This window comes from Ornithorhynchus anatinus, chromosome 19 (genome assembly GCF_004115215.2).
Source record: "Ornithorhynchus anatinus isolate Pmale09 chromosome 19, mOrnAna1.pri.v4, whole genome shotgun sequence".
Classification (NCBI taxonomy): domain Eukaryota; kingdom Metazoa; phylum Chordata; class Mammalia; order Monotremata; family Ornithorhynchidae; genus Ornithorhynchus; species Ornithorhynchus anatinus.
In genome coordinates this window covers 11,988,065-11,997,669 of record NC_041746.1, presented here as the reverse complement: position 1 = coordinate 11,997,669, position 9,605 = coordinate 11,988,065, and positions in this window count along the sequence as shown.

Below are 9,605 nucleotides of genomic sequence, written 5' to 3'. Positions count from 1 at the left end.
TTAAAGTGCATTTTTGCTTTTTACGAGTGTCGTCGGGTCTACCTTGCTCCCTCCATTAGGCTGTCAGGACCCCCCCCCCCGAGGTTGGCATTCCTTGTGACCTTCCCCTGAGTCTTGGGGTGGTGCCACTGGGCGGTCAGTCTGCTCACGATACAGCTCGGTGGAGCGAAGCAAAAGGTTCAGACTTTATAAGGAAAAGAATTTTCCTCAGATGGTTCCAGACATCAGAAAGGCTTGTTTAGCAAGTTGCTCAATTTAGGAAGCAGAAAACGATTAGGTGTTCAGGGGAAAAAAATGTGATTTTTGTTATTTGTGTGTCCAATTTTCTAGCGGTTTCTTTTTTCTAGGGTTCTTACTCATTGGCAAGGCAGCTTCCAGACACGTGCCATATGTTGGAGTGTTGGATTTCTTTTACTGTCACTTGTAACCATGGTTTGCAGATGTTAGAGAAAAGGGAAGGGAAAGTACTTGGTTAATATGTCCTTCTCCCATCCCATTCTTATCACCACCGCTATTACATTGGAGGGAGGAGGTTGCCCCAGACACTGCTGAGAGGGGCACTGAACTAGCTGAGAGGGACAAGGCCCACCAGCTGGGCTCCTCTGCCCCATGGCTGCCACCCCATCAGAACACTTGCACAAATCACTGACGTCAAGTTGCGGGTGGTGCGATGGCTGCAGCTCTCCTCCCCCATTACCAGAGAGTGGGATTTCTCTCCAGATTGTTTCCTTCAGCTCTAGGAGACTGTCAAACATTCAGCCTCGAGGACCCCCTTCAAGGGATCACAGATCCTAGCTAATTCTGACCTGTATATATCTTTCCCAGGCCCCATTATGGTGTTTTGAATGTAGAAGTGCTCAGTAAATGCTCTTCCTACTATTAAGGCTACTGCCACTATCTCTTCCTGTCCCAGACTAGTGGGACTCTATCTCCTTAGCCAGCCAGGAACTCTGTTTGTCAAAGGACATGGGCTATTATTATGATGGATCATTATCATCATCATCATCATCATCACCTTAAGGAATGGGTGGTGGCAATGGCATGGGCCAAGAATAAGGTAACCAGACGAGGTATCCAGGAAGTTGGGACTCACTCACAGAGGAGGAAGATGGAGAGAGGATGAGTGGTAGAGAGAGGAATTGGGAAAAGACAATTTTCCCATTCTGCAGGTGTGGGAAACAGGGTCCTAGTATGCCCAAGGTCACATTCAGCCAGATTTTATAACTCACAGCCCAGTGCTCTAACCCCGAGACCTGCATTTTACTTCTTAGTTTTTCTAAAAAAATTCTGAGGATATGGCCATGTTTATTTAAAAACAAACTCAACATAGGGTTACTCAAACCTCATGGGAGTGCTTATGAAATGCTTAAGGGTGATGAAGACTTGAGGTTGAAACAGTTAAAAATGGGGAAAGCCTGCCATTTCAGCAGTGGGGAACAGACGTCCTACAGTCAAGCCATTATGCAACTCTCACTGGGTGAGAAACCCTGGTCACCGACTGAGTTTTGGGTGCTACCCAAGACCTCACCTTTCTTTTGCTTTAAAACAAAAGGCTCCTGCATTGGACACACCCAGGCTGAGTAGGATTTCCCTTTCCAGGCTGAGCCAAAAAATGACTGAATGGCCAAGAATGTGGCCTCAGGTGGAGGGGAGGGGGAAGGGAGTCTCTCCACCCAAAGAAAGAATGTTCCATTAACAGCCTCAAGGCATCAGGTGCTTGGGTGATCTGACCTTTATCAGTGTGTGTTCCCTAATGGTCAGATAAGCAGCTCAGCCCCAAAGCCTGCATGGAGCCAGACACCCACCCGGGGAGGAATGGCAGAAGAGCTGGCTAGAGTTGATTGTGGGACCTGGGGCCACGCCACAGAGCCCTAATATCGAACTCTCTACCCACGGGCGGGGGGGGGGGGGGGGGTGAGTGACTGCCAGGATTCCCACAAGGAGGCAGTGCTGCTCTTACAGCAAGGGGAAGCAGGTAGCCAGGGTGAAAACCCTGGCCCGGACCAGAGCAGTGCAAGAGGGCTCTCATCACCAGAGTGGTGCTGTTTCCCCATAGGAATCCCAGCTTGGGACACAGCTATCCCTGCAACTGGGCAGTGGCTGAAGGATACTCACCTCCCCGGGCCCTGTGGCAGCATGATCCCTTGGTGGGACCCTCTGGCCAGGATGAAGTATCTGTGGGAGCCAGCACACAACCCAGGACAGGTGACCCTCACTTTGTCCCTTCTTCCTCCTTCCTTCCTGTAGCCCTGCCCGCCTGCAAGAGTTTCATTCTTGCACCGAGTTTCAACCATTTATTCTTGTCTCTTTCTCTCTAATCTCTGTTTCCCTGCTTCCCTTTCTTTTTCCTTCCTTCTTTTATCCTCGTCTCCTATCTCTCCACTCATTTTTTCTCCCTTTCCTTCTCTCTTCACTTTCCTTATTTCTCACCTTATAAATCTCCCTCCTTTCCCTCTCCCCACTTTCCTAGATCTTGTCTCTGTTCCCTCTCCTTCCTCTCCCCAGTTCCTAATCTCCCTTTCTCTCCTTCTGCTGAAGACACCTGTGGTACTAGTGTTCTCAAAACCTTCTTCTTGTTTTTGTAAGGTTCTCTGGCCTTGCCCGTGGTCCCGGTGTGCCTCGGATAATGGAACTTTAGAGTGTTTCAAAGCGTCAGGCCAAAGGATGAACAGTTGACCCTGCCCTTTCACATGGTCTTTAGCATCTGAGAGAGTTACACTTTGATTTAGGCCATGTTCATCCAGAGTGTCAGCTAGGGATTTCACAGACCTTCTGGCACGCAACCTTCTATCCCAAGGTTCGAAATTCCCCCTCCAGTGATTGAGGAAATTTAAAAAAAAAAACTTTAAATGGAGCAATTAAGAGCACAGAATAAAGTCTTGCATACATTTGAGAAGTCTCTAATCCCAGTAGTCTGTCTCCCTACTCTCTCCTCACCTGTATTCCCTTTCAACCACTTGGTCCTCAGCACAGCTCTGGGCTCATTCCACCAAGGAGAAAGCCATTATGCAAGCTCCTAGGATAACGTCCTAGCACTGGTTCCAGGCTCTAGAGTCCAGAGGTTTCTTGATAATGAATCATTCTTTGCATTTGTACTTTGGCAGCAATGAGGCCAGCTGTCCCCAGGGAATACCATTCAGGGTGCGACGTACCTAAAGAGGATCCATTTCTGGTTGAACACTGTTGGTTTAGGTCCTGACCAGTTCATTCTTCAATAAGCCTAGGACAGCTGGCTCTCTCATCAGTATAGCCCCTCAGTCATCCCCGGGCACCCCAGGTATTGTAGTTCAATCAATCAATGGTATTTATTGAATGCTTACTATGTGCAGAACACTAAACTAAGTGCTTGGGAAAGTAAAATAAAATAGAGTTGGTAGATGGTCTCCCTGCCCATAAGGAGCTTTCAGTCTACAGGGGCCTCTGCAGGGTTCCACGCCCACCACAGAGGCTAAAGAGCCAGTTCAAACTAGGATCTCCAGGGCCATTGCAGGTCTTTTCTAAAAAAAAGAATCCTCAAGGGGCAGAGAGGGGAGGGGACTCCGGGGTCCCTGGGATCCTCAGAACTGAACACAATGCACGAGGTTAAGAGAGATCTACAGTGAAATAAACAGTAGTTCAACTCCGTGGCTCTTCCTGAAAACAGGCGGGTCACTAAAAACAGAGGAAGACATCGCCTCAGGCCAGGGAGATTATGATGATGAAGAGAAATATAAGGCAGGCAAGAAAAAGTCTCCCTCTCCCTTTTCTCTCTCTTCCTCTTGCTCTCCCTCTCATTCTTCCTCTAGCCCCTCCTCCTCTAGTTCTCACTCTCACATTCTCTGTCCCCTCTCTCTGGGGTGGAGACTTCATGGAAGAAGCAAACTTTGAGAAAGGATGTGCAGGAGACACTAGGTCCTTGATAGGTGTGGATGAAGAAGGAGTGGCCCAAACAGCAGTAGAGTGACACGTTCAGGCACAGCTGAGGTAATAATATCAGCATGTGAAGGAAATGAAAGAAGAGTTGTAGACAGCATTGGCATGAAAGAAGTCCCTGAAAAAGGAACACAGGCCATTTACATTTAATCCAGAAAACTATTCTCCTTTCCTGTCCTTTCTTTCCCTCCTCCAGATACAGAAAAAACCAGACTGACCTGCAATATCTAATCTCCTGGCAGTAGACAAGCAACAATAATAATAATAATAACAATAATGTTGGTATTTGTTAAGTGCTTACTATGTGCCAAGCACTGTTCTAAGCACTGGGGTAGATACAAGAGAATTGGGTTGTCCCCGTGGGGCTCACGGTCTCCATCCCCATTTGACAGATGAGGAAACTGAGGCCCAGAGAAGTTAAGTTGGAGAGCAGCTTGGCTCAGAGGAAAGAGCCCGGGCTTCGGAGTCAGAGGTCATGGGTTCGAATCCCGGCTCGGCCACTTGTCAGCTGTATGATTGTGAGTAAGTCACTTCACTTCGCTGTGCCACAGATGCCTCATCTGTAAAATGGGGATGAAGACTGTGAGCTTCACGTGGGACAAACTGATGACCTTGTATCTCCCCCAGCACTTAGAACAGTGCTCTACACATAGAAAGCTCTTAACAAATACCATCATCATTATTATTATTAAGTGACTTGCCCAAGGTCACACATCCTAAGTGCTTAAAAAAATAACAGTTATTAATTGATCACTGCTGGAGAGAAACATTCTTAGTTAGAGAATTACGGTGGGGAGGAAGAGGGAGCCTCCAGTATCTTTGTAGTCTTTTGCCACTAAAGCCCACATCATTTCTGCCCAAATATGTGTCCTGAGGCCCAGTCTTGAGGCTGAGTTTTCTTGCTCACCAAGAAGAAAAGCAGCAGAATAAAGTTCAGGAAACATTTCCCAAAAATCCACCAGTGCAGGGGTGTAGGTGGCTTTATGATGACTCAAGAATTTGAAGGCTTCCTCAAAGCCAACTGCTTGGTTTGAGGCAATCATGTTGAAATAGGGACATGCAGTGTTCCCGAGAATAGCCCTGCACACTCGCGGTTCCTTATTTTTAGACTATATATGCATGTACGTATATTAAAATAAAATCAACAAGACCAAAAATACCCTCTATGTCATTTCTTTGTCTAGTGCAAGGTTCCTTGTGCTATATTTATATCTTAAGTTGCTAGAAGTCATGCCATCTAAATGGTTTGACCTTTAGGCTTGGAAGTTTGGTCAACGCAATGTGGGCCCTGATCTTTAAAAAGATTACAGGCCACATGATATGTGTGGCAAATGAGTATCCCGCATTTTGGAGCAGACTATTCAGTGTCTGCCCCCCAAATGAGGAGTGGCTCAAGAATTTGGGGTCATGATGCTATCAGGGTGGGCCTATAAGAAATCAGGCATCAGGAAATCGGCAGAGGGTCAATGCCCTACATGGGTGGGTCGACGGAGGGGGTTCACAGACGGGGGAACTCCATGGAAAGGAGGAGCATGCACGTTGCCTGGGTCCTGGGTCCACAGCTCAGGGGTGGAGGCAGGGGACTCTGGGAAATGAAGGCTCTCTAGGGTTTCCAGCATGGGGAGGCTACAGGCAAAGCAGTCTTGAAACCCAAACTGCAGCAGGAACTGCTGAACCACCAGCCAAGGAGCCCAGCTCTGGAAGTTGGTGCAGGGGCATACCACTACATCTTTCTCTTCCCACCTTCCTCCCACACAGAACTTGTAGGAGGTAGCACACGGCCCATGGGTCTCGAGTTTTCCATTCGATGTGGTCTGACTCCCCTGCATCCTGCCCAGGGACACTAAGCAATATTCTTGGGCGTGGCAGTTCTCAGTCACCTAATAATACGCCCTCTCACTTCCAGACAGAGCTGCAGGCAGTGACTTTGATAACTACACACTGCAATCTCATCAAGAGTAGGCTTTTAAATAACAAAGATGTTTCTTTGGGGCATGGACCAAGAGTGTTCAAGGCCCGGAGTCCCTAAACTCTAGGCTGACTTAACCTATTCCTGTTCCCACAGTCCTGACAGCATCTGAGTCAGCTTTGGAGACTTGATGGTCCCTTTGGGGGTCAGCCATGGTAGGGGGTATTTCCCTGTTTCAGAGAGCCTACAATTCCATTTTCTCTCCTCCTCCTGTTCCTCTGCTGCCAACCACCCCAAAACAATGAAACCCGATGGTCTGCTCAGACACTTCAGAACTGCTTGCTAGCCTCTAAGGTTTCCCAAACCTCAGGTAAACTGCCCTGGGATGCCTCTGGGGGAGTCTTCTGGGTTCTGTGCCGATACTACTGACTCAGAGCTCAGAGGAGCTCAGAACACAGGTCAACCAAGGGCTGGGTTCTCCCTGTCTGGGGATCAGTGAAGGGGCAAGGGTGTGACTGCTCCAATCGCTGAAATCACCTCTTCACGGGCTGGCCCACGGTGGGGCTACTGCTCCACAGGCACAAATCCCACCAGAGGCAGAGCCACCGTGGCTGGAGCAGGTAATCGTAGCAATGGCTGCTGCTCCCATCGCAGATACCGGCTCCGCTATGCCCAGCCTGGGCTGCTGTGGTCTTGGCAGCGGTGGCAGTGGAAGCAACAATTTCCATTTATTCATCAACCCGCTGCGCCCACCACTTGAAGGATGTGGACTGTGGTGGGTAACTGCTTGGCCCTATAGTATTATAAATTATTTATTTGTATTAATGTCTCTTCCCCACCCTTATAGACTGTAAGCGCGTGCTAGGCAGGGAATGGGGCTGCCAATTCTGGCGTATCGTACTCTGCCAAGCGCTTAGTATAGTGACCTGCATAGAGTAAGTGCTCTATAAATGCCACTGGTGACGAGGGTGATAATGATGCTCCCTACCATCAGGTGAAATGGGCCAGGCAGGTCCACCAGTGTCTCTATAGGATCCTTTTCCATGACTGGATCAGGCTAGTCACATGTTTTTCTGTCTTATTGCCCATTAGATTTAACCTTCTCACACAGGGGAGAGGCAGCAGAGTCTAGTGGAAAAAGCCAGGGTTGAGAGGGACTGTGTCTGATCTAATTATCAATGTGTTTACCAAAGTGCATAGCACACAGTGAGTGCTTAATAAATACCACCATCACCAGTCTGAACAAATTTTGAAAGTTCTTAGACCTCAGTAAAGTGGAAAGCAACCTGGAGTTGTTCAATAAATATTTGTTTTAAAATAATAATAATAATTATGCTATCTGTTAAGCACTTACTATGGGCCAAGCACTGTTCTAAGCACTGGGGAAGATACAAGGTAATCAAGCTGGACACAGTCCCTGTCCCATATGGGGTTCACAGTCTTGATCTCCATTGTCAGCCTTCTCTCTGACCTCCCTTCTCTCTTGCCCCGCTCCGGTCTATTCTTCACTCCGCTGCCCGGCTCATCTTCCTGCAGAAACGATCTGGGCATGTCACTCCCCTTCTTAAACAACTCCAGTGGTTGCCTATCGACCTCCGCTCCAAACAAAAACTCCTCACTCTAGGCTTCAAGGCTCTCCATCACCTTGCCCCTTCCTACCTCTCCTCCCTTCTCTCTTTCTACCGCCCACCCCGCACGCTCCGCTCCTCTGCCGCCCACCTCCTCGCCGTCCCTCGGTCTCGCCTATCCCGCCGTCGACCCCTGGGTCACGTCCTCCCGCGGTCCTGGAACGCCCTCCCTCCTCACCTCCGCCAAACTGATTCTCTTTCCCTCTTCAAAACCTTACTTAAAAATCACCTCCTCCAAGAGGCCTTCCCAGACTGAGCTCCTCCTCCCCCTCTACTCCCTCTGCCATCCCCCCTTCACCTCTCCGCAGCTAAAGCCTCATTTTCCCCTTTTCCCTCTGCTCCTCCACCTCTCCCTTCCCATCCCCACAGCACTGTACCCGTCCGCTCAACTGTATATATTTTCGTTACCCTATTTATTTTGTTAATGAATTGTACATCGCCTTGATTCTATTTAGTGGCCATTGTTTTTACGAGATGTTCTTCCTCTTGACGCTGTTTAGTGCCATTGTTCTCGTCTGTCCGTCTCCCCCGATTAGACTGTAAGCCCGTCAAACGGCAGGGACTGTCTCTATCTGTTGCCGACTTGTTCATCCCAAGCGCTTAGTACAGTGCTCTGCACATAGTAAGCGCTCAATAAATACTATTGAATGAATGAATGAATGAATGAATTTTACAGATGAGGTAAAAGAGGCACAGAGAAGTTAAGTGATTTGCCCAAGGTCACACAGCAGACATTTAGCAGAACCTGGATTAGAACCCACTCCTCTGACTCCCAGGCCTGTGCTTATAATAATAATAATGATGACATTTGTTCAGCACTTACTATGTGCAAAGCACTGTTCTAAGCACTGGGGCAGATTGTTTCACGTGGGGCTCACAGTCTTAATCCCCATTATAGAGTTGAGGTAACTGAGGCACAGAGAAGTTAAGTGACTTGCCCAAAGTCACACAGCTGATAATTTGCAGAGCCAGGATTAGAACCCACAACCTCTGACTCCTAAACTCCTGCTCTTATCACTAAACCAGCTGGCACAGATCTCAGTGGTGGCTGACAGTAAATAAACACAAACTACCAAGTGTAGTGAAAATGCTTTCATTATTGTCAAGAACCTTAAAACCCTCAGATTGCAGTGCTTTAGATGAACAAAATGACACAACTCACTGTTCTGCAGATTCCCATTAATCCACTTGAACATCACAGATGCTTACTATTTTTCCTGTAATTAAAGTAGAAAGCAAATAATTGTAGTGATACAAAAACTTTACATGATAAATGCAAGCTCTTAAAAAGAAAGGTTTGCTCTGTAATTAGCTTCCTTGTTTTCCCTATTGGTCTATTGTCTTCTCTTCTCACTAAAGACTTTGGAAAATATTCCTCTTTGTTATCCTAGAAGGGGTGGGTAATCTGTCCAAAGTTTTTAATAAAGCCTTGAAAATCAGCATTGGTTCCTCTGCCCAGAAATCAAGGAGAGGCTAAAGAAAACCGGTCTACAGCCATAAAGAAACATTCTACATTCTGCCTTTTCATTTTATTAGGCAATATCACTTAGACCGGGAACTGTGGCTTTTTCTGTTCCCCTGGGCCTTCTGCTTCATGGCACACTGGAGAGAGCCAGGGATGCAGTGGACAGCTTTCTGCCATCGATAACTTTTCCTCCTCTGCTGCTGTCCAGCTGGGGTTACTGTTGTTTCTCTTTGGAGTTATTATAAGCACTTGCTTTGTGCCAGGCACTGTCCTACATGCTAGAGTAGGTACAATATAAACAATTCAGATGGGAAAACTGTCCCATGAAGGTCTCCCATATTAAATGAGGGAGGACGGACACATAGGAAACTCTGCATGTAGTAAGCTCTCAGTAAATACCACTGATTGATAGAAAACATGAATAAATTACAAACAAGAGAAAATGGAAAATATTTAACATAAAACAGTTCCTGGAGGGGCAGTCCTCAGGCTTCTCTCCACTCCAAGCAACAGTCCCTGGGAGCAAACCACCACCGGCCTCCCCAACGTTCTAGCAGTTCACACATGCGATGCTGGGCAGAAAGGGGGTCCCTGGCAACTGGGCATCCCTGACCTCCCACTTCCCCACTCACGCTCCCATTCCTGGGCAGCCCCACTTTAGCCCCTGGAAGTCTTAGGGAAGCACAGCTTG